General features: G+C 46.2%; 1 pseudogene; it reads right to left on the reverse strand.

Moving 5' to 3' along the window:
* Positions 1-12,002: 12,002 nt before the first annotated feature.
* Positions 12,003-19,422, reverse strand: LOC137852921 (zinc finger CCCH domain-containing protein 11A-like; annotated as a pseudogene).
* Positions 19,423-25,339: the final 5,917 nt, after the last annotated feature.

Genomic DNA, 25,339 nt, shown 5'->3' on the forward strand with positions numbered 1-25,339 from the left:
TTCTTTTTTGGTGTGTTTTTGAGGTGTTTTGGGGTCTCTGTTGGGTTTTGTTGGGTTCTCATTGGTCATTATGTTAAATTGGAGTGGATTGTGGGTTTTGGAGAACATCAGGTAGGTGTAAGGGTTTTTTGGGGTGAAATCATGGCATTTTTTTTTTTTTTTTTTTAGGATCTGGGTTGATTTGGGGATGTTTTTGAGGTGTTTTGGGGTCTTCATAGGGTATCGTTGGGTTCTCGTTTTTCATCATGGTGGAAAATGTTAAAATGTGGGTTTTGGAGAACATCAGGTGTGTTTAAGGTTTCTTGGGAGGTGAATCTATTGTTTTGGGGAATTTCTTCTGGTTTTGAGGGTTTTCTTCTGTTTTTGGGGTGGTCCCGTTCTTTTTTTGGGGTGTTTTTGAGGTGTTTTGGGGTCTTCGTTGGGTTTTGTTAGGTTCTTGTTGGTCATTAAGTTAAATAGGAGTCGATTTTCGGTTTTGGAGAACATCAGGTAGGTTTAAGGGTTTTGGGGGATGAAATCATGGTATTTGTTTTTTTTTTTTTAGGATCTGGGTTGATTCTGGGGTGGTTTTGACGATTTTTGGGGTCTTCATTGGGTTCTTGTTGGTCATTATGGTGAATGGGAGTGAAATGTGGGATTTGGAGAAGATCAGGTGAGTTTAGGGTGGTTTTGGGGGGAAATTCATAGGTTTTTTTTGTTTTTTTTTTTTTTTTTCTTCACGTCTAGTTCTTTTTTGTTTTTTTTTGACGTGTTTTGGGGTCTCCGTTGGGTTTTGTTAAGTTTCCATTGGGTTTTATGGTGGTTGGGAGTAGACTTTGGGATTTGGAGAACATCAGGTAGGTTTAGGGTGGTTTTGGGGTGGATCTATGCTTTTGGGGTTTTTTCTTCCAGTTTTGGGGGTGATCCTGTTCTTCTTTGGGGTGTTTTTGGCATGTTTTGGGGTCTCCGCTGGGTTTCGTTGGGTTTTCCGTGGTCATTATGGTGGAAAAGGGTAAATTGTGGGTTTTGGAGAACTTCATGTAGGTTTAGGGGGACTTTTGGGGTGGATTCATGGTATTTGGTGTTTCCTTCTGTTTTTTGGGGTGATCCTGTTCTTGTTTGGGGTGTTTTTGACGTGTTTTGGGGTCTCTGTTGGGTTTCGTTGGGTTCTTGTTGGTCATTATGGTGAATGGGAGTGAAATGTGGGATTTGGAGAAGATCAGGTGAGTTTAGGGTGGTTTGGGGGGGAAATTCATAGATTTATTTTTTTTTTCGTCTGATCCAGTTATTTCTTGGGGTGGTTTTGATGTGTTTTGGGGTCTCCGTTGGGTTTTGTTGGGTTTCCATTGGGTTTTATGGTGGTTGGGAGTGGATTGTACATTTAGGAGAACATCAGGTAGGTTTAAGGTTTTTTGGTGGGTTAAATCACTTTTCTTCTGATCCGGTTCGCTTTTGGGGTGTTTTTGAAGAGTTTTGTGGTTTCCGTTGCGTTTCGTTGAGTTCCTAATGTGTTTTATGGTGGTTGTGAGTGGACTTTGGGATTTGGAGAACATCAGGTAGGTTTAGGGTGGTTTTGGGGTGGATCTATGGTTTCAGGGGATTTTCTTCCAGTTTTGGGGGTGATCCCGTTCTTCTTTGGGGTGTTTTTGGCATGTTTTGGGGTCTCCGCTGGGTTTCGTTGGGTTTTCCGTGGTCATTATGGTGGAAAAGGGTAAATTGTGGGTTTTGGAGAATTTCAGGTAGGTTTAGGAGGCCTTTTGGGGCAGATTCATGGTTTTTGGGGTTTTATTTTTTTTATTTTTTTATTTTTTTTCTTCCAAGAACCATATATTTTACATGCAAAACATTGTACATAGAGATTAATATCAAAATGCCATAAAGATCAGGTGCAATTTAAGCTGGACTCTAGGATTTGGCAAACACACGAGGGTACATATTGCTTTGAAACCACCATTTTTTTTTTAATGTCAAGCATACCACATAATATTCAGTCTTATGTTTTGTATTTTTCTGTTTTTATACAAAAATACCAGTGCTTATTATACTAGTTACTGGAAAAAAAAAATCAGATCTGGCTGCCCTCTTCAAATCAAACTTTTGTTGTGAGAGCACTGGATAAATATATATACACACACCAACAAGTGTCATAAACTTTGCCTTTGCTGAAGGAAGATAAATAGTACCAAGAAAATCTGTCTAGTTTGTTTTACAGGCTTGTCTTTCTCAGTATGGAACAAACTGACCTCCCTGGTCTAACTTTGCAGTTGGCTATTCTGCCTCTGTCCTGGAGAGAAGAGCAAGAAAGGAACAAATCTATTTTTGCACTCCAAAAATGCGTTAGAGGAGGATTATCACACCCGCCTAAGGGTACTTCCTTGTTTGTTTATAAAGCACCACGTATTTCTCTTGGACAGTCTCTGTTGCTGGCTTGTTTTGTGCCTTCCATTTATAATAAAGATGTTAAGATGCTTACCCCTTGTTTTTTTTTTGTTATTTTTTTTGTTTGTTTCTTTTTTTTTTAAAGAACAGTGGAAGTGGAGAGTCAGATGACAAGCAAGAACAAACACCAGAAACTCCTTGTTCTGCCCCTGCTTTTTAATCACCCAGCATCACCCCGGCTGCAAAACAGCCTCTGCTGATTTACCTGCTTGTTAAAGCACCCCACAGGCTGCAAGTGCGGTGTGCTAGGTGTCAAGTTCTATTTAACGGTGCACAGGTAACCATTCGTCTTCCCACAGTCGAAGCACAGAACAGCCTCTTGCTAACAGAACTCATCCCTGCTGCTGCAAGAAACCTCATGGCCTGCAGGAAAACCTCAAGCTAGGAGTTCCAAAGCAAAAGCAGAAAACGCATGATTTGTACTCTTTATATTTGAGTGAATTCTACCTGCTAAACGCTGCCTACATCTGAGGGCACGTTCTGAGGCTGGGGGGAAGGACACTCAACACCCACTGACAGCAGGAGTGCAAAGATGCCAGCCAAGAAGGCAAAGGTTAGAGCTGAACGCTGCCTCAGCTTCCTCCAGCAGCCAGCTGGGGGTCACCTTTCACCACGCTCTCTGAGACTCTGAGCCCCAAGTTACCGCAGCCGCCAGCTACAGCTGCTCCTTGCTGGCCCAAACTATTGGAAGAGTCTTCAAACTTCAGGGACCTGTTTTATGACAGCCTCAAGATCAAATCAATCTGTTCTGAAGGCACTGATCGTCGTGGTGTTTCTGCAGCTGTCAAAGAACAATCCTGAACCGAGGCACTCGTCTGATCAGACAGTGCTGCGGCACAGATTTCTCTTTAGCTTGACACATCAAGGTGAAGAGGAATCGATTCTTGCAAGCACCCTCTCAAGCAGGGATCTAATAAGGTGACCAGAACGACAGATCTGTTGTGCAGATCTGAGCACGTCACTCTGCAGGGAATCACTTTCAAGCCTAAGATGTTTCACCCATCTCCCTGCCCCAGAGCGACACAAGTAAAGCTCTTAAGCAATTGCTAACCTGTTCTCAGTGCTCATGAGTCCCAAATCACTAATTTTACAATATACAAACCATGGCAGCTGGCACCTAGTTGGCACACGGTGACACTGCACACGTTGGCAGTGTCGTCAGGAGCTGCAAAGTCAGGGGTGAGGGGGTTAAGGGAAACCCACACATCAGTTTAGCAACTTGGCTCCCGTAGGATACTTCCTACGGCGGGAGTTTTAGCAAAGCCACTCAGAGGGACCTGCTGGCTAATTCAAACGGGACTTCTGCTGGAGCAGTCAGAAGGCAGCAGGGTATCAGGAGATATCCAGTGGGCATCACTGTCAGTCTGTGGCAGTTTGGGGTCCAGGTATCAGTGGTTAGGTGTGGTTTTCTCTGCTTCACTTTCTCCAAAGCTGTGAAAAAATATTTCTTTTACAGCACTGTACAGTCCCACGTTATGGATGGAACCAGCTGCATCAACTTCCAGTACGACGGTGTTGGAAAAAGGTGCCTTTGGTGGTCAGGAGCACAACAGCTCTGCTGATGTGTTATTTAAGTGTGTTCTTACATCTGAGTTTCCTCATAGCAGTATGTAGCTGAGGGGGTCCAAGTTTCCCAGGTAAGGTTTATGTTTTTTCTCCTACCAAGCACCAGCTCAGTATACAAAGCTCTGTTAATAACACCCAAGCATGCAGATGTTAAACTGAAACTGCTTTTCAACCTATTTGTTGTTACGAAAATAGCTTAATACACCATCTTCACAGGGTAACAATTCACATGGAAGTACAGAAAAACCCAGAAGCGCTTCCTGAGCTTCAGTTTACCAACAGCACCATCGGATTTAGATCCTGGCCTGGCAGCCAGGATGCAGAGTCTGTAAGCATTGCTGCCATGTGGAAGTGCCAAGGCAGGTTTCTGGCCTGCCCTGACTAAAATACCTGTTTTTTAAATACAAACAGCGTGCCAGGTACGCTGTAATGCCAATGTGCCAGGTCAATAGAGGATGTCAAACAACAGAGGCGTTTATCCTAATTTCTGGCAGGAAAACCCTTTTAACAGCATTCTTTTCATGAAGAAACCCCTCTCTGTCTTCTCCAATGCTCCAGGATCTGCTGCAGCTGCAGCAGCCGCGCTGGTACAACCCACATCTTTGCCAAATCTTTTTAATAATTGTGCTTTACCTCGGCAACATTGAGGTCACTCCTCTTCCTCCTCCAGCTGAGGAAGCAGCTCGCTGGCTCTGCCACACCGCAGGTGCGCAAGCGAAAGCTGGGAACACAGGAGTCAAACTCTCAGTGCTCACGAAGCCACCAGGGCAGAGGGCTGACACAGAGGCACCCCGGATCCGCTCTCCCTCCCCGCTGCGAGGCTCGCAGCAGCCCCGACCCGAAGCGCACACAATGCTTCGCATGGTGATGTCACCGCTGATTCTGAGTCCCCAGGTGAGGATCTGCCTCACCACTCTCAACGTTGGTGTTGGGTTTTGTTTTTTTTTTTTTTTTCTTTTAAACATTCACAGCTTATAGGAAACCATCAGGTAAACCACAGATCGCTAGGGAAGAAGTCCCACACGAGGGAAGTCCGTGCTTTTCTTCCAGGCAGTGGCACGTGCTTTAACACGCCGCGTTCGACAAAGCAGCTCTCCCCGTTTTGCTCAGTGGCAACAGGCACGACTGCAACGCACACAGGTGTAGGCAGCACCTGCAGGTCCCAAACCCTTAACTGGTTTGTAGAGAGCACCAATTTTTGAAGTAGTGGTTTTCCCTTAATCCATAACCCCTTCTTGCCTTTATTTATATCGGGTGGCTCTCCTCTATTTTCCTCCTCAGTGTCTGAGCAGACACTGGGAATCATTTCGGGAGGAAGGGCACTGCTGAAGCTCCTACATCTACTCTCCGAGAAAAGAGAGTATGTTAAAGAATACAGTTTTCCTTTCTTTTTCCTTTTTTAAATACAATTTCTGAAATCAACGCTGCGGCCTGGCAGCAAATACCTACGGGACTAAAGAGGATTCCTCATCCTCACTGTAACGTTGTAGATGGGTCCCAGCGAACCAATCTCCCCAGGAAGCGGCCATTTGAGATGGGAAGGGGCAGAGCAAGAGGAAGCTCTCCTTAGCCTAGCTCTTCCCCCAACACCACCTCGCCACTCAGCACCAAATTCAATTCACCTGCTCCACCCGATCAGTTGAACGGGCGTCCGACGCTGGCACACACCACAGCGGTGGTTCTGATGTGGCTTAAATCACCTATCCGCAGAATATCTCGGCTCTGTACGCTTCAATAACGCAGTATTTGAGAAATAACGCCCAGAGCTCACACTCTGAGTGCAGCTCAACAGCACCGAAGCACCGGTAGGCTAAACATTCCCAACCTGGCAACAAGGCTGACCCAAGCAACAGCACGGAACCCTTCTGCACCTTCAGCGTGGACATCAGCAGAAGGAAACACCGATTTTTTTTTTCTCCTGGGGCTGCACCGCTCAGGGCCAGCAGAGCAGTGCTTCCCCTTCCCTTCTCTGTCTGTGCCAAGATCGTGCCTCGTCTCTCAAGTCCTGCCCGTGATGGTGCCTGGCCTCAGCCCCTTGAGGCGGCCATTCCTCCACCACCGCAGCTCTCTTGGCAAGCTGCGAGTCATTTTATGTCTTGTCACGGCTTTCCAGAGCCAGGCACACAGGTTCTGGAGAAGGCTGGGGCAGGACAAGCCTGCTTTAAGCCCCAAACCTGCCTCCTTTACTGTCTCCTCTCAGGCCAGGCCTACCCTCCGGGCCCAGCAGCACTCATCCTGCCTGCCCCAGGACCCGCAGGTTGCACCCTGTGGTAGCAGCAAAGAGCCCCCCAAATGTCTGTCCTGGGGTACCCAGGGGTGAGGCAGCCCCGTCACTGCACAGACACCCACGGGACACGTCACCAGAGCCGCTATCGGCTTGGCAATTAAGGACGTGGGAGAGAAGCCCACGTCACACAAGCATTCGTGTCTGCCCTGGACAAAGAAATAAACATTGGCTGGTTTTCTCCCCATTTAAATAGCTAAAAGCACCGCTAACAGTTTCTTTCTTTCCGTCCAGCCTGTACTACGTTTAAAGAAAGAAGCAGCTTCTGCTGAGGAGGTGGAAGATGCTGTCAGCAGAAACACCGTGCCTAGAATGCGAGCAGGGAAGACAGCGATGCTGCGAAATAAAGCTTTTACAGCCGCTTCAGATCAGTTGGCCCGGGCTCCAAGGGTCAGACACCCAGCTGGGAAGATTGAATTTCCTCCTCGATGGCCTTGCCCAGCTCAATCTTACCATCCTGACTTGGCTCCAGAGAAAGCCTCTTATTAGAGGCACAGAGAAACAATAGCTTCTCGGCCAAAAACTAGGAGTTAAAGCAATCCAGTGAAAAAACTGTGCTTGGGAACAAGAACGTTTCAGAGGCTAGTTGATTTTAGTTCTCATCGTCACTCGTGTCATGGCAAAGGGCCTCTACAGAGGCAAAAGAGTCTCAGCACTGAGGTAGGACATAGCTCAAACACCAGCCCCAGAAGGTGGAGATCATAGCCTTGACTCACCCTAAAGGCATCGCAGAAAGGGCACCAGCTAAGAGGACAAGGAGGAGTTTTGCTCTAGGGTTAGTTTGTCACATAGCCCAGGAGCCACTGGCTTTGGCTAGCATTTGACAACTGATTCTGGACCTTGAATGGACGAAGCCATACTCTGCCTCTGAATAATGAGGCTTGCATAGAGAGAAAACCCACGCTGCCTATAGGGACTCTGTCATAGCAGTGGAGTTGCTTTTTGATCCCCATCCCTCCACACAGAGACGCGTGGTTTTGTCCCAACATTAAGTATTTACAACAAATTTGACAAGCGCTTTTCCTCTGCCAGCAGCAAATGCCTGAGGGCCCCCACAGCTTCACAAATCATAGCGGCAAGAGCCTACCGTGCCGCGAAAAGTTCGGAAAATAATTCAAAATTGATCTGCTAGGGGAACAAAAAAATAAAAATCGATGGCTGGTGGCAGGGTACACAATACACCCGAATCTCAGCTCTGTCCTCCACAGGGTCAGTGCCCACACCCAAAGCGCGATGCTGATGGCACCCGAACATTTGCTGTAGCAGGCAGCAGAGCCAGCAGCTCAGGGGAGCAACTTTTAAAACCAAGAGGCACTTAAACAACCCTTCATCGACCCCGTGACTGCGTCAGAGTCCCGACTGCTCACCCCGGATTCCTCACACCAACAAAAAGCACCAAGCCTGGGGGAACTTTGGTACAGCACAAGAGAAGGGAGTGGGGGTAGCGGAGCCGCATGGCAGAGCTGCTGCTTTTCACCAGTTGATCATCCCTGATAATTGAAAGTAAGGCTGGGTGGGCTGACCCCCACCCCCACTCCTGGCAGCAAGTTTGGTCCACAATACACTGGAATATCGATTCTGCTCCCTCCCACCCCTACAGCTTCATCATCTGACACGGGTACAGTCAAAACAATGGCATACACGAGTAAAAGTCAAGAGTTGACATAGTAACTCCAGGATTTGGGTATCAACTGTCTGAGAAATCAGAACACCGAAGCTTCACAATGTGCCCAACATCGAGTTGTGCCAAGGGGGGAGGAAGGACGAAGCTTTACCTTTAAGCCTTCAGAGCATCGCTCCATCAGAAGACCGATTTGCAGCCACCGTGGCGTGCCAATGGAGATCTTTCTGTGCCAAAAGAAGTGCTTTGTCCTCTCGATATCGAAGGTAGCCACCTATAGTTACAGAACGGGTGCACAAGACCTTAACTCTGACCAGCAGGGAAATTTAGGACAACTGAGTGCAGATCCTGCCAATTTCTACCACTTCGGACTGTGCTTTAAGTCTCATTGCAAAGCCTCAGTTAGAAAAAGGATCACCTCGGGGTATCCAACTGTGGTGGTTTTACCGTGCTGGGCAGCTAAACCCCGTAACTGCTCTCTCACTCCCCCTCCTTTAGATGAGGAGGGGGAGAAGTAAAGCAAAGAACAACTCACGGGTTGAGATAAGGATAATTTAATTAAAGGGAAATAATTATAATAATTAAATAAAGACTACCATGAACTAAACAATTTAACTAAGGGGAAATAAAAAGGGAAAAGGGAAAAGGGAAGGGAAAAGGGAAAATAAAAAGAAGGGAGGAAAACAAACAAACAAAATAAATGAAGGCTATATGGAAGTGCAGAGGAAAGAAATTACTCTCTACATCCCAAAAATGAGCGCTGATTGACCACGTCCTTGAAGCAAGGCCTCAACGCACGCAGCCGGTGTTCAAGAGGAGGACCGACGTCTTCTCAACGAGAGCCCACCCCTCCCCTCTTCTTCCCGTTTCCACCTTTTATTGCTGAGTGTGATATCACATGGTATGGAATATCCCTTTGATTGGTTTAGGTCAGCTGCCCTAGTGATGTTTCTCTCCTCACTTTTTGCCCATCCCTTAGGAGTGTTAGAGAAAGGCCCAATACTGTGCCACCGCAGCTCAGCAATAGACACAACACTGGTGTGATAAATCTGTTGTTCCAGCTACAAGTACAGAGTATGGCAGTGTATGGGCTGCAGCCGGGAAAGTTAACATTCCAGCCAGACCCAGTACACCAACAAGAAGAACAGTTTTAATTTTTTTTTTTTAAAAATATACCATAGGACTACGCGGTTCAACTGTCAATCATCTCGGAGAGTTCAAGGAGGAAGTCATCCTCACCCTTCCCTGGGTCTAAGTCGATTTCGGCTTCCAGTCTGCCTCCTGAGATTTCCCAAAGTAGCTTCTCAAAATCTTCACCTGCAGATAAGGGCGCGTTCCCCGTGGAACTCAGCCGGCGTGTGCGTGCCTCTTGTAGCTGGGAAGAAGCTGAAGTTGAGGTCTCGAGATCGATCTCCATCTGCTCCTCAAATCTTGCCGGGCTTCCAAGACGCACTTCAGGTCTTGGGAGAGCAAGAAAGAACAATCAGGATATGCCATTTCTTAACAGGAAATCCCTTTTCTGCAAACTGGCTCCTAAAACTGTAGGCAAGCCCTCCTACGCTTCAATCTTACACAGGGATTGTTATCAATCAACCCAGGGCTACATTTAGAGCCCAATGTGTTACCAGCTGCATTTTTCAGTCTGGGGGTTTATCCGTGAAGCCAGGGCACCTGGAGTTGAGGTGGCATTCTTGAGGACCAAAAGGCAGAGGACACTACTCCTCATCTATCACCTCACAAGGAAGTAGAACTTCACCTCATCCTCGTTCAGGTATTCAGACAACCCAAGAAGTCACTGGAAAGCTGTGCTGACTTGCAGCATTTAAAGAAAGCCTAATTAAGCAATCCTGCTAGATTTCCTGCTAGAAAGTGGTTTCAGGTGACTTATTCCTTTGATGGATTTTGGCTTTAATTATCTCAGAACCCTCATTTTTTCCCACATGTGACAGAACTTATGTTTCCCTGGGGATATAGACTGATTAAGAGAAAGAACAAGTTGGGGTTGTCACCTGTTTGGGGGATTTTCTTCAAGTCTGATGGCTGGGACGTGCTCCGGCACGTCTGAAACACCTCCACACTGCTTCTCCTCTGGCATTGCGGAGCCGTGGCCAAAATACAAAACCAAGGTGCTCCTGAAGAAAGTTCACATTCACCTGGAGGTTACTCATGATCTTGTGTCTTTTAAGAACATGGCATTAATGGACAAAATCCCCCACACCAGAGAAATCACAGCATCAGAGTACCGGTTAAAGAGTGCCATTCATCTCATAAATACAGAAGGGTTCTACAAGCATCCTGTAGACAGCTCCTGGATTTAAAAGGAAACAGAAGGCCTGCAGAACGTTTGAGTTTTCCACCTTTTCTCCTAGAGGAGGGTAGAAATTTAACAAGGGATCCATCTCTGCATTAGCCCCTGGCCTTACCATGGCTGCTTTTTTGGCTGGAGGTCCCATCATGTCAGCATCAAAGGCAGTCCGGAGTTCCACAGCTGCTATGGCAGAGGGATAACTCCCAGGTGCCTTACGTTTCAGTGCCTTCTTCTTGGGGAAAGTGACTTTCCCACCCGAAGGCTTCGCAGATGTCATCAAGTTGGCTAGAGTAAAAGGAAGAGAGAACTGATACAGTCTTGCTCTGCCTCGGGAAAAATCCAGGTTCTCTTCATCATTTCCACAGTCCTTCTACACAGTTAAATGCATTTGGCCAGCAGAATTACACCGCCATTGCCTGGATTCTCAGGAATGTTTTCCACATAGTAAACTCTGTCTACCAACAATCCATACAAAGGAACAAAGAAACCCAATAGCTACAGTAAATAATAATCCAGGACAAGGCAAACCGCAGACACATAGCAATCCTAAGTGCAAGCCGGGTTCACAGACCTAGACAGCTTTTATAGTTAAAGTCCTGCTCCCTCTAGGAAAGGAAAAAGCAGCAGTTAGAGTAGGACAAGAGTGTATGCAACTGTTGTACCAGCTTCCTCTCCCTTGCAGTGATGTCCCACAGTTAAGTTGTTCTACAACGTCCAAATTTGTAGTGTCATTTTCTAGTCTCCCGTTCCTTACCTAACATCTGGCTGGCAGGAAAAGAAACAAACTAAGAAAAAGAAAGTACACACTTCGCTTCGTAGCATTGCGTGGCAAAATGCACCCAGCCAGAGTTACAGCATGAGAATTGTCATCTTCTGTCTGTATTTCAGAAGACAACCTAAGGAACTCTTAACCTTCAACACTTACTTTTAGCTTCCTGGCCCTGAAATTGAGCTGCCACTTTCCCTGCTGGTTCAGTATTAAAGAAGCCAGCAGTAGATTTGACAGCAGCTTCCTCCTTCCGAAGCTTCTCTTGTTGTTCTCTCTGTTGCCACTTCTCCCACCGGCTCTCTTCAAAGCTCTTCTCTGGACATTTACGAGTTCCACTCTGCTGAGTTGGCTAGAAGGAAAGAAAAGTAGTGCATGAATAGGACAAAAAAAAAAAATATATCCGTGCGTGGGGATTTCGTTAAGAAAATCTGATCAGCAATCCCTCCAAAATGGTCTTGATGTGGAACAGCATATTAATATCCTTCAGGTTACTGTTGTTTTGTTGTTGTTTTTTTTTTTTTCCATAAAATTCTGCCTGTAACAAGAGCCATGCTTTACTATGGACACAGTCTCACGTATCTGCAATATCCACTATGGCAAGCTTCTTTAAACAGCTAGGGTGTTCTGCTGTACATCTATTTATCACATTCTTTTTAAGCAGCAGAACGTCATACAAGTTTCCCTATACAGTATCCACTGACAGATTGATTTCCTTCAACACAGAACTCTGGCCTTCCATATTAAATCCTTCATGTCTGACAGATCAAGTCAGTAAGAACAAAAAGAATTCCCTCCACGTTAACCGTGTAGATTTCAGCTGGTGCTAACAGGGTTTCTTTGTTGCTGTGGTATAAACAGACTGATTCCAAGTTTGAGGATTACAGAGTTGTCTGGAAATGCTGCTGGCAATAGGATTTAGACTGCACTGCAGCTCCTACCAGGTGCTGAAGGGTAAGAACACACTCAAGAGGGTGGCACACGGTGAGTAACAAAACTTGGCAGAATTATCAGAAATTGTACGAATGGATGTGTGTCTTCACACCTGTACATCAGCTACAGAGGAAAGGTTAGGAAAAGGCCGGTTCAATTCCACTGCCTTCTTTTCTTCTTTTTCAGGTGCTTTAAAAAAAGACCAAAAAAAGTTTTGTCAACGGCAGAAATAAAGAAAGCTGGGTACTTGTTTCCTTTGTGCATTTGTGCATCCTTGTGTCCCATGAGAGAGAGAGAGAAAGGCTACAATGTGCAATCCATTCGCCCGGACAGAGCGAGCTGCTTCTTGGACTCACCCTGAATTTTGCTCTTGGTATGGGATTCTCCTGCTTTTTTCTTCTCTTCTACCAAGCGATTATTCTTTTTTTCAGACAAGGCTTCAGAGAAAGTTTTGATGCGACCTGCACGAGCAGGTCTTGCCCCTGCGCTGGAATCTTCAGTTTTACCATGCCCTTCAGCCTCGCCTTTGGCTTGAGTTTCATGTCTCTGAAGAACTTTCTCACGATGGATTTCCTCCAGTGTTTTCACACGGATCTCTCCCATCGGCTTAGCAGCCTTCCCTGTCATCATCAAGAAATGAGGAGAAGCACCGACATTTAAAGAGAGTCCAGCAATATTTTAAGTCTCCAAAATTTGTCAGAGCACTAAGGAAAACTAATCTTGAGTGTTCCCAATAATGCATCTTAGAACAATATCCTTAGAACAACATTCTCCTCCTCCTCTGAGCCACTTGTATTTTGAAGACCAGCCCTATCCAGAGAGAACTGCTACACAGAAATGCTGCTTTACTTTAGTACTTTTTCAGACTGCATTTCAAATTCCTGCTCCTGGCAGTGGTTCTATTCTAATGGTACGTAACGGTTCACAGAAGCAGATAAAAACCTTGACAAAGACACAAGTAGAAAAGAAACACACACCTAGAGCCAGATTTCTGATAGTGGCTGTCAGAAGAGCTTCGGCACTCAAGCAAGAGGCATCAGTTCTTTGTTTTTGTTTAAATTAGTTTTTAGGGATGGATGAAAGCAGTCCAAGTTCATGGAAAGGAAGGAGGAGAAAGCATATTTAATATCTAGCTGTTACCTCTCTCAGTGCTGGTCTGTTTAGGAGGTAATCCCAGCCTGTCCTTCAGAGACTTGGCAACTTGAACTGCAAAACAGAAACAGAACGAATTAGAGAGGCTGCATAATGTCAACTTCAGGTTCACAGTTCAAAACAAGACAGGAAAGGTAACTTTGAATCCCAGTGATTACAACCTCAGCCAACATGCAAAAAGAAACATCACTGGAAAAGGACAAACAGAAAGACTAAATGCAAAACCCAGGAATCCAATCCAGATGCCCGTTTAGTACCTGGATCTCTCTTGGGTGCTTTGTCAGCATTTCCCGGAGCCTCTACCTTCTTCCCCAGCCTTTCAGCAAGGCTGCACTTCACTGGAACGGTGCTTACATCGTCTTCAGAGAAAACAAGGAGTATTGTAAGAACTTTTCTTTGCAGGAAGGTTTGAGAACAGTCAACAATAAGCTTCTATTTTTCAAGCGTATTTTCATAGAATTGCCTTTCAGCTGCTAAATGATTTTTTTTTTTTTGCCATTTCTGCAGTCAACACAGATCTCCACTGCAATGTATTTTCCTTTCATACCTCAAAAATACTCTTTAATGCAGTCATATATAGAAGGCAGCACCTACGTAACAGCTCATAAAAAGTTCTTACCCGCGGAGGCTTTCCGTTTTCCTTGTCTAGCAGCAAGATCTAGTCGAACCACAGGTTCCTCCCCTAAAACAAAAGGGAATTTTTTTTCTATTTCACAGAAACCAGTAGCCAACAGAAATACTATCCTGTTAGCCCATCTCCAACATGTCAGACACTGTTTTGACAGCTAAACCACATAAACTCATATTTTAACTATAATTAACATAGAAAAAAATATTAAGAGTCTCAGTGCTTGCTTCAAATTCCAGCTGAGATAGTAGAGAATGAATCTGAGTCTGCTTGACAGCTATACTTTGTGCAGAACAAAGCTGCATAAGCAAGCAGAATATTATTAGGTACAAATGCTGAGAAATAGTCCTTTCTAAGGTGAATGTCTACGAGTAAAAGTACTTCCACACTTTTTTCCCTTTCAAAGGCATTTGCACAGCTCTAAACAATTTATACACAAACTCCTGTCATACTGTGTCCACACCTGCCACTGTCAGCCTCTTTAATGCTTCAGAAATTGCTTCTTATATAGCACTGTCTTCTACAGCTCTTTCTTCTCGTTACTCTTCTGTTTTTCAGTTACCCCCCTATTTGCATACTGACACTTTTTTTTTCTCCTGCCACTGCACTTAACCTGAGCACCAAATCTTTCCAGTACAACCAGGGACTTGAAGCATAAAAGCACGTTTTGAACAGAAGGCAGCACCAGAAGGCTAACACGGGTGAATTGTTTTAATTATTGCTTAACCCTCCAGTTTAGGAGTAATGAAATCAAAACAAAAGCATTCCTTACTACCTTTCTTGGAAGACAGTGTCACAGTTCTCACCACTGTCCGGACATTTTCCTTTTCCGGAGCAGGAAAAATCATAGAATCAACGGGACGAAGAGAAGATCTTGAAGAACCTTCTGTTCAGAGCAACCAAAACATAAGGAAGTTTACCCAGCATAAAAAACTATCACAAAGAACAAAAAACTTTAAATTATTTGTTACTGTCCAAAATACAGCAAGCAGAGCATGTAAATAAGAGAGGTGACTAATTTGCCTCTGGTTGCCCTTTGAACTCCCATTTAGAATACCAGCTGGCTGAGAATCAGGTTGCTTGATGCCCCCAGCTAAAAATGGAAGTCTGTCCCTCAAGCAGCTCCCAGTCACCATCACCTGCCGTGAACAGGATCAGAAAGTAGGGCATATTAACTCACCACCGTGTCTCTTATTTTTTTCCTTCATCTTCTGCGATTTGATTTCCTCAAGTGTTTTTATTCCAAAATTCAGATTGCCCTCTGAAAACAGGAAACAGTTAATGAGACAGGCTTAGAGGCACTCACGGAGGACCACAGGTCCTCAGGCTTCTTAGCGCTCAGGAACTTTCTGAAGTATTTAGAATAAAGCCTGTCAACACTCCTCACAAGTGAAAGAGCCCTAGAACCAATGGCATTTTGCCCCTCCTTTCATCCTTCAGGGTTAAAAATGTAGTTTTAACTTTAATCCATTTACAACATATTAGATCCCTCTATCGTTAGATATGGCTTATCAACAGTGGTTGCAAGGCTGCACGTGCAGCCATTTAAACTCCATGCTGTGGCCCTGGTTTGTTCTCCAAAAGTAAAGAAAAGGAGTTCACCTTTCTGACCCAATGGGCACATGATGGTATTAATGGCAGAAATGAGATCATGGAAATAACCGAGTCCATTCAGCACCCCTACATTTTGTTGTGTTTTTACACCACACTGCTTTTGACTTCACTGTCAAGTTCTTCTGATTTATCCTACTAAGGTGCTGGAATACCTTGTTTAGTAGCAGTAGAACTGCCTTTGCGAGTGGAAATCACCCGTAATCCATTTTTGCCTTCCGCAGCTGGTTGCTGGACGGGAGTTTTAGTTTCTTCTCCTTCCTCAGAAAGTTGGTCTGAAGGGGAAAAATCTATTCAGTTATGCATAGACCAGATTGTTCATGATTACATAGCTCATGCAGTGACACTTCAGCCCATGGTTCATATAAAAAACTTTGTTGCTGTTTTGTTTGTTTGTTTGTTTTTTGTTTGTTTTGTTTTTTTAAACAGCTACACTGACCTGATGAACTCCTAAGTAGAATACACTAGGACCAAACATCTAGGACTCTAGATTCTCTCTGCAGCTTTAACTACTACACAACACATTGCTCTTCAGACAGAAAAAAGAAATTTCCTTCCTAGTTTCACACAGAACTTTACACAACAGACCAGCTAAAGCCAGGAGTGGTTCTAAGCTTTCCTCCAACGTTTCAGGTTCTGTCCACTGACTGCCAGACAAAGCCACCAGTGACCTGGCCAGACCGCCTGCCCTATCGCTAGTCAGACCTCAGGTCATCTGTGATTTATACATTCATTTACAGCACAGATTCCTTCAAGAACCAAAGATTTAACACATTCATTTACAGCACAAATTCCTTCAAGAACCAAAGATTTAACACATTCATTTACAGCACAAATTCCTTCAAGAACCAAAGATCTACACAATCATTTACAGCACAAATTCCTTCCAAGAACCAACACATGCTCACCATCATCATCTTCATCATCATCTGCAGCACTGATTACAACTGGAGGGTGTGTAGGGCTTGGGACATTTTCAGAGTTTTCCACTTTCATCACCCCCTTAGCTGTGGAGAGGGATTTGACTGGACAGAAAGTTTCTTTTGCTGCAGTGACAACTGAGCCACTTTCAAAGCATCGTCCGCGGACTCAGGCGGACTTGGCAGGGTAGCTAGAGGAAGAGGAGGATCATCGGTAATATGGCAGTTTAAAACTTTGACCACAATGCAAAGAGATGGTAGGAAAGGCAGATAACCCGCACAGACAACGAATTCAGCATCTCCTTTTGCCCATCCCATCACTGTTTACACCGGGAACAATGACTTCCCTTCGAACAACAACACATCTCCCTACCACCCAGCAAAAGATGAAACAACAGGAAGCAAACTGCAAGGCAAACATCACACAAAGCAAAGAGAAGCTGAGCACGAAAGCAGAAAACAAACACCAGCAGTACACTCGGTTTAACTGACCACCTATGACTGCAGACCTTTTCCTGCACTCACAAATGAACAGTTACCTGATGCCCCCTACAGGATTGGCACCCACTAAGTAATACTCCAAATTAAGTCTTCAGCGCTTCAAGAAAAAGGACCTAAACTCACTCTTGCTTGGTGGTAAGAATTGTCCATCGATGTAACGTCCCTTTGCATGATGAAAAGCACAGTTGGCTTTCTGACAGCCTCCCGGCTGGTTCTCCCAGTAGCAAGGAATCTCACTGCGCTTTTTCTGAAGACAGAAAAAAAGAAAAGCTCGTGATAACATGCACCTGAGGCTTGCAAAGAGATGCACAGCTCCAGATCACGACAGCTGTCACAACACAGTGCTGAAACATCATTCCAAAGGTCAGTTTCTCAGTTAAGTGTAGTATTTCTGGGCATATTCACAAAGTTTGCGTAACCTGCAACCACTATGCACATTTAGATTTGTCATCATTCAGTTTGAGAAGACAGGCACTCTCAGACATCAGTTGAGGGTGGGTTAAACTAATACACCTAGGATTATACTAGGATTATTCAGAGGGAAAAAGAACATCCGAAATTGCCTAGGTTAACCCTGTCTAGAACTACTTCTTGGAGACTTAGTTCTTCTGCACCTTTAACTTTCCCCACTTCCTACCCCAGGCAGCTAGAACAGCGTTATCTGAAGGACTGTGGGTCAGAAGAGACCTGATAGTTCATTATCAAGCCTGCTCCCATGAGGATAGAACAGCCTGTTTATTACCCCCCTGCTCCAGCAGGTTTTAGCAGTCTATTTAACAGCTATTCTGCATCTGTTGAGAAAACTGTCAGCATCTAATAAAAAAATATATATATATATCTTGCTAAGACACACCTAAGGCATTGATTTTATTTCCCTCTGCTTCCTCCCACCCCCTCTCTTGGTAACAGAAACCAGTATGATTTGGAAGCAAACAAATCTATCCTGCAAAAGCACAATCAGTACACCTACGGCACTGAAAAAGGCTTTTGTTGATTTATTTTGAGAACACATCGTTAGGCACTCACGTCAATTTCCATGTGTCTGAATCGGCAGACATTCCTGAAACAACGACCCTCCTGCCACAGCTTGCAGACCGTCTCATTGCCCAGAGCAGCTTCGCAGTGGCGGTAGGCACATTTGTCTCCCTGGAACCAAAAGGAAACCAACAAGGAAAATAGAGTACAGCCTCAAAAATGGCCATGCTGCTGCCTAATGTTGCTACAACTGAATTCAGAATCTATCTGGTTCTCAAGTTAACCAAAGACCAGTGTGCTTCCTCCTCCTAATCTACTCCTTCCTGAAAAAAATGGGGAAAAAAAGCAAAGCAAAGGAAAGCCAGCCATACCTTGGTACAGGTAGAATAGAAATAGAAGTAGCAATCGTCTCCTTGTTTAGACATGCCGACGAGTTCTGCTAACAAGCTCGGGTTCTCTCCACAGGGACTTCCTCTGCTCTTGGAGAGAGCTGTCTTCACCCTTGCTAGGGCTGAAAGTCTTCTACTGGCTTGTGATCAGTGAAATCTTCTTTTTAAAAGTAACCCTAAAGAAAGTAACAAGTGAAAAATAATGAGGAACGAACAGTTTTCCAGCTTTCTTCAGTTAATCAAATCAAGTTATCAGTCTCTCGAAGAGAGCAAAGCCTTTTTCCCAAATTCTGGAAATACACACCAACAAGTGGCATAAGCTTTGCCTTTGCTGAAGGAAGATAAATAACACAAAGAAAATCTGTCTAGTTTGTTTTACAGGCTTGTCTTTCTCAGTATGGAACAAACTGACCTCCCTGGTCTAACTTTGCAGTTGGCTATTCTGCCTCTGTCCTGGAGAGAAGAGCAAGAAAGGAACAAATCTATTTTTGCACTCCAAAAACGCGTTAGAGGAGGATTATCACACCCGCCTAAGGGTACTTCCTTGTTTGTTTATAAAGCACCACGTATTTCTCTTGGACAGTCTCTGTTGCTGGCTTGTTTTGTGCCTTCCATTTATAATAAAGATGTTAAGATGCTTACCCCTTGTTTTTTTTTGTTATTTTTTTTTGTTTGTTTCTTTTTTTTTAAAGAACAGTGGAAGTGGAGAGTCAGATGACAAGCAAGAACAAACACCAGAAACTCCTTGTTCTGCCCCTGCTTTTTAATCACCCAGCATCACCCCGGCTGCAAAACAGCCTCTGCTGATTTACCTGCTTGTTAAAGCACCCCACAGGCTGCAAGTGCGGTGTGCTAGGTGTCAAGTTCTATTTAACGGTGCACAGGTAACCATTCGTCTTCCCACAGTCGAAGCACAGAACAGCCTCTTGCTAACAGAACTCATCCCTGCTGCTGCAAGAAACCTCATGGCCTGCAGGAAAACCTCAAGCTAGGAGTTCCAAAGCAAAAGCAGAAAACGCATGATTTGTACTCTTTATATTTGAGTGAATTCTACCTGCTAAACGCTGCCTACATCTGAGGGCACGTTCTGAGGCTGGGGGGAAGGACACTCAACACCCACTGACAGCAGGAGTGCAAAGATGCCAGCCAAGAAGGCAAAGGTTAGAGCTGAACGCTGCCTCAGCTTCCTCCAGCAGCCAGCTGGGGGTCACCTTTCACCACGCTCTCTGAGACTCTGAGCCCTGAATTGGCAACATGACTATTTTTTTCCACTATTAAGCTTTTCATTAGTGCTTTTGGTTTGTTTGTGGGTATTTTTGTTTGCTTTTTTTGTCTTAGTTTCTAATTTTTATGGAGCAGTGACTTTAGCTGGAAAGAAGGGAGAAGCCAAGTATTTCTCAGTGAAGACGATAACAATTCTGTCTCTGTATTTGTAGAAAGAGACTGTTTGGCAGGTACAGGATACTTCACTGAGACTGTATTCTAGATAAACAGAAAACCTGACTGAAGAAATCTGTGTCCTTCCAGATTCCTGGGCATTTCAAGCGGTGACTCCTGAACGTTCTTGGGAAGAAGACCAGCAACAGATAAGTGATGAGAACACTGTACAAGTCCCTATGGAGACAGACTACATAGTTATTGTGGATCGCTATGAGCTCAAAGTATGTCTAATTTCACCTTTTTTTTAATGCTCAATCAGGACATATTCCTGCGTCATGTAAAATTGCAAATTAAGCCCATTGTTAACCAATGCCAATTAAAACAATTAATTGGAAGGACATATAGATAGTGAAATAATTCAGCTGAGAGAGATCCATATAGTTGATATCCTCCTCTCTATTTTGGATGTATAAGGATGCCTCTGAAGCTAGAAGGGGTAATAGGCCGTTGTGATGGTGGTAGCACACTGTTTGCTAAATATTACTAACCATGTATTACAAATTATTTATTTTTATAGTAATAGAAAGTGTTCTTAAGCTTTCATTTGTGCGTACTGCTATTTTAGTAATAGGTAGTAATGGTAATAGAAGGATAGTTGGACTAGATGATCCTGTGGGTCCTTTCCAACCTTGTGTTTCTATGATTCTTTCATGAGGAAGCTGTAGACCGCGATGAGGTCTCCCCTCAGCCTGCTCCTTTCCAGGCCGAACAGGCCCAGTGCCCTCAGCCGCTCCTCATATGTCTTCCCCTCAAGGCCCTTCACCATCTTTGTAGCTCTTCTCTGGACACTCTCCAACAGTTTAATGTTCTTTTTGTACTGTGGTGCCCAGAACTGCACACAGTGCTCGAGGTGAGACCGCACAGCGCGGAGCAGTGCAGGACAATCACCTCCCTCAACCGATTAGCAGTGCTGTGCTTGATGCACCCCAGGGTATGGTTGGCCCTCCTGGCTGCCAGGGCACACTGCTGGCTCATACTCAACTTGCTGTCAACCATGACCCCCCTAGATCCGTCTCTGCAGAGCTGCTCTCCAGCATCTCATTGCCCAGTCTGTACATATAACCAGGGTTGCCCCGCCCCCGGTGCAGGACCCGGCACTTGCTCTTGTAAAACTTCATGCGGTTGGTGATCGCCCAGCTCTCCAATCTGTCCAGATCTCTCTGCAAGGCCTTTCCACCCTCAACAGTCAACAACTTCAAGTTTAGTGTCATCAGCAAATTTGCTCAAAACACCTTCTAGTCCTACATCCAAATTGTTTATAAAAGCATTGAAAAGAACTGGCCCTAAAACGGAGCCCTGGGGGACCCCACTGGTGACCAGCCACCAGCCTGATGTAGCCCAATTTACCATAACCCTCTGAGCCCTACCCGTCAGACATTGTTCACCCATCGTATGATGTTTTTTATCTATGCTTGACATTTTTAATGGGATTGTGTATATGGTTTGCTTTTCTTGTTCTCTAAAACAAGACTTTTTGAGAAATCCTTTATATAATGAACATGAAGTTGAGGAATCACAGACGAGACAGGTGGCAAGAACTTCTGAGGTGCTCAAAAGAGTACACACCATAAAAATATCCATTTCTGCTTCCTAGCTTTTTTCCTAATCTGTTTTAAGTGCATTGTCATCTTTCTCCTGTGACTGCATTCTACAGGGCTGAGTTTTTGGGATGCTAGCTAGCACTCCTGAGCACATTACTTCAGGTTTCTAGGCCAGTCTAATAAGCGTCTTCCACCACTGAGGCACCAGTATGAATATGAACCAGTCCTTTTTGTTAGAATTGTAGGGGTTGGAAGGGACCTCCAGAGATCATCGGGTCCAACTCCCCTGCCAAAGCAGGTTCCTTAGAGCAGGTTGCCCAGGTAGGCATCCAGATGGGCCTTGAATATCTCCAGAGAAGGAGACTCCACAACCTCCCTGGGCTGCCTGTCCCAGTGCTCCGTCACCCTCACCGTGAAGAAGTTCTTTCACATGTTGGTGCGGAGCTTCCTGGGCTCCATTTTGTGGCCATTGCCCCTTGTCCTGTCCCCACAAACCACTGAAAAGAGGTTGGCCAAATCCCTCTGTCCACCACATCTCAGATATTTATACACATTGAGGAGATCCCCTCTCAGTCTTTTCTCCAGGCTGAACAGCCCCGGGTCTCTCAGCCTTTCCTCACAGGGGAGATGCTCCAGGCCCCATTATCGTCTTTGTTGCCCTCCGCTGGACTCTTTCCAGGAGACCCCTGTCTTTTTTGTACTGGGGAGCCCAGAACTGCTGGACACAGTACTCCAAGTCTAACTTTTCTCAATTGTTTCAGGATCTATCTATGCTATATAAACCATGGAGCTTTCTAGGCAAACACTGGCAAATCGTGAGCCAGGTGCAACTCAATGCCGACGTTTCCGTCAGTGTGTTAGGGGTGGCAGCTTTTTCCAAGACTGACCTATGCCTGGCACCTAATCTGCGTTTCAGTAGATGTACAGAAGGGAACAAAGAGCTGTGTTGTTAGCACTGTATTTAAAAAGCTACCGTGAAGAAGGTGCCTGTGTTGAGCGGACAACAGGAAGCTTTCATTGCATCTCCAGGCAAAGGAGAGGAAAAAAACATATCACTGAGGCAAAAATGTGTTTCTTCTTATCCACTTCAAGACGATGTTGAAAACCTGGTATCCTAAATGCATCTTTACCTATGGAACCACAGTCAGCTCATTGCATTGCGACTGGAAAATTTCATACTTAAAAGGGAATGACAGGCAACGAGGAAGCAGGAGCGTTCCTGGCATCAAAACTTTTGCTCTTCAAAGTTTTGGACAAACTTCTCCCCGTTATTAGTCTGGAGAGAAGAAGACCTTCACAGTTAAATATATATAAAGGTGTAAATCTCGGTTGGACATGAACAGCTGTCACAACTAAGGGTTCCCAGAAGCCCCATTCTGGTTTTTCTGACTTGGGGAAAAGATCAACTTTTAGCGTCTGAGGTAAAAACATTGCTAAAAGCAGCGGTATTGAAGAGAAGTACGTAGTGGGAGTTAAAGCGAAGCGTAGACTAAGATATCTGGACACGTACTGAAGGAAGAGCTCCTCTTTATTCAACTTGGAGGTGGAAAAAAAGGGGGTTGGGGGTGGGTTTTTTGTTTGTTCGCTGTTTGTTTGTTTTTTCTCCAAAGGTTTTGGGGGTGTCCCAGCCAGTCCCGGAGGGCATTCCTCCCTCAGCACCGGGCACCTGAGAGGAACTCGGGGCTGGAGAAGAAGCCGAGGTCGGGGAGCCGGGCGCCCTCAGCGCCTTTATGCCCTGAGCCGAGGCGAGCCGAGCCGAGCCGGGCCGGGCCGGCCGCCGCCTGCCGGGCGGAGCGGCTCCGCCCCGCTCCGGGCCGGGGGAAGCTGAGGCACCGCGGCCCGCCGCTGCCCGGCCCTACCCGGCTCTCAAACCCTCCCGGGGACGGGGGGGGAAGCTGCGAGGCGCCGGGAGGATGCGAGTGGGTGCCGCAGGCTGCGAGGCGAGGGCCCGGGCGGCCAGCGGAGCTGGGACTCGGCGACGGCTCAGCGCCCGCCCCGCCGGCAGCGGACGACTCCCGGAGACACAAAACGGCGGCGGCGGAGGAGGAGGCAGGCGGCGGGGCTGAGAGGAGAGGGCGGCGAGGCGGCTGCGGGAGGCGACCCCAAGCGGCCACGGGAGACCCCCGGGGAGAAGGCGAGGCGCTCCCCCGGCCGGCCCTGAGGAGAGGGGCGGCTGCGAGCACCCCTTCCCCGGCTCTGTGAGGGGGGAACGGGGCGCGGTTGGGCTGTGACAGAGCCGGGGGTATGGGGGGCACACGGGCAGGGCGAGCAACTTCACTTTCCGTGCCTTGAAACGGGACGGAGCCAGCCGAGACCGGGCTCCCCCCCCCTCTATATATACACACACGCGCTCGGTGTGGCGGTGGGAGGGGAGCGGGGCCATGTCCCCAGCCCTGCCGGGGGTTTTTGCGGTGCCGGGGGCCGCCCTGACGCCCGGCTGTCCCCCAGGTGCTGCGCGGCGCTGGAGATCGGCAGCCGGCGGGGCGAGGCACCTAATGGAGGCGGCGGCGGGGCGCTGAGGGAGCGGAGAGGCTGCGGCTGTCAGCGCTGCCCGGTGGGTGCTGGGGCTCCCCGTCAGGCTTGACGGAGGAGTTTGGCTTCGTTGAAGGGTGAGTCAAGGCTGAGGTGGCGGTCCCAGCCGGGACAGGCGCCCCAGAGAGCGCCTTGGGGCTGTCAAAGTGCACGGCGATCCGTGCAAAGGGGGCTTTGTTGTGGAAGTCCTGAGGTGAACACGAGCAGCCCGCTGGAGGGGGAAAGGAGAGGGGAGTTTGGAAAGCTGCACTGCTGGTGTTAAGCTGCAGCCTGTGCTGTGTTGGTGTTTGCTCAGAGGGGTTTCACGCACGAGGAGCTGGTGGGTGCTCTGAGGAACCTGGTCCAGCTGTGGAGAACAACCTGTATGAGGCAAACCCCAGGACCTAAATGCCATAGGCTGTAAGTCCAAACCTCCCCGAACAAGCAGACATTATGTAGAAAACCCATTTGTTACCGTCTTGAAACATTGCCAGCAAGGCAGCCTCTTCCAGTTACGCTGTTAATTGGGTTCCCTGGAGCTCGTTAGAAGGAGGTGCCATTTTTTCTAAATGAGGTGACTGCTAGCTTCAGGCTGGCAGTCCTACTAGCTTTCCTCAGCCAAAAAGCCCTTTGCATTTCCGTAAAGCACCTGTGCACTGTGCTCGTTTAACAAAGACAAGTTTGAGACATAACACTTGGAGGTAGGGCACGCATTCTCTTTGTGAGGCTTTCCTACTCCTTGAATGCTTCTTGTGGCTCTCCTGGGCTCTCTCTTCTCTTGCCAAGCCCTCGATGACCTGTGCCTGCTTCAGCTGCATCCAGCGCTCCATTTGCTAGCCGTAATTGTCGTCATTTATCTCTGCTGGTTATTACTAGGAAAACCGATGTTTATCGCTGCGTGTCCATGCGTCCCTGGAGCCTGTTAGAGCTGGCTTTTGAACGGTTCTGCCTTTTGTAAATTTCTCTACGCTGAAGAATTTCTGTCGAGTGATGGACTTTGTGCTGTTGTTAGGATTCCTTTTGTTCCTAATGTACCAAAAAGGCTGTTTCCTTGGGTCTTTTGCTTCCCTTAGCAGTTTGTGGTGTTTCACTTAGGCTTATTACTATCCTTGCGCTGTTTTTCCCCTAGTCACTTACAAAGCCTGAGGGACAGGATTAAATTTTTTTTAATCTAGTTACCATTAATATAAATGATCTTTGTGTTTGGATGTGACTTCTGAATTCATAACAGTCTTACTTCAAAGATCTACGACTGGTTTTGAAGTCTGATGCTTTCTTCAAGTTTGAGTTGAGAATTTCTTCCATCTTTATGGAACTAACTTCTAAAGCAGCAAGTCAGTGTAAACTGTTTTTCTAGTTCTGTTTGCACATAATAAATATAACGGAGGCATACTCTCTTGTGGCTGAGCTCTGGCCAATCTCTATTTCTATGGTCAGTTTCGCTTTGTCTCAAGGCTGAAGTCTAGCTGAGAATTCCCCTGTGCCAGATGCAGTATTTTTGTATATTATGAAATTAGCCTCTCTAATTTTGAGAAATGCTGAGCCTGTTGCAAAATTGACAGAATGAGCTCTTTGGGGTCTGTTTAATAGAAGTCCTACGTGATAAGTTTTGGGGTGATGAGGGGAGGGGACATTCTGACCACATTTGGCGGAGTGCAGGAGGGCCTGGACGCGCTGTTTCCTTCTGTGAACTCACGGTCGGTATTCCCTCTCCGTCCTGTGCCAGAGACGTGAGGTCACTGATCCATAAATGCCCAAGATGGTTTGCCTCGGAG

This window comes from Anas acuta, chromosome 3 (genome assembly GCF_963932015.1).
Source record: "Anas acuta chromosome 3, bAnaAcu1.1, whole genome shotgun sequence".
Classification (NCBI taxonomy): Eukaryota; Metazoa; Chordata; class Aves; order Anseriformes; family Anatidae; genus Anas; species Anas acuta.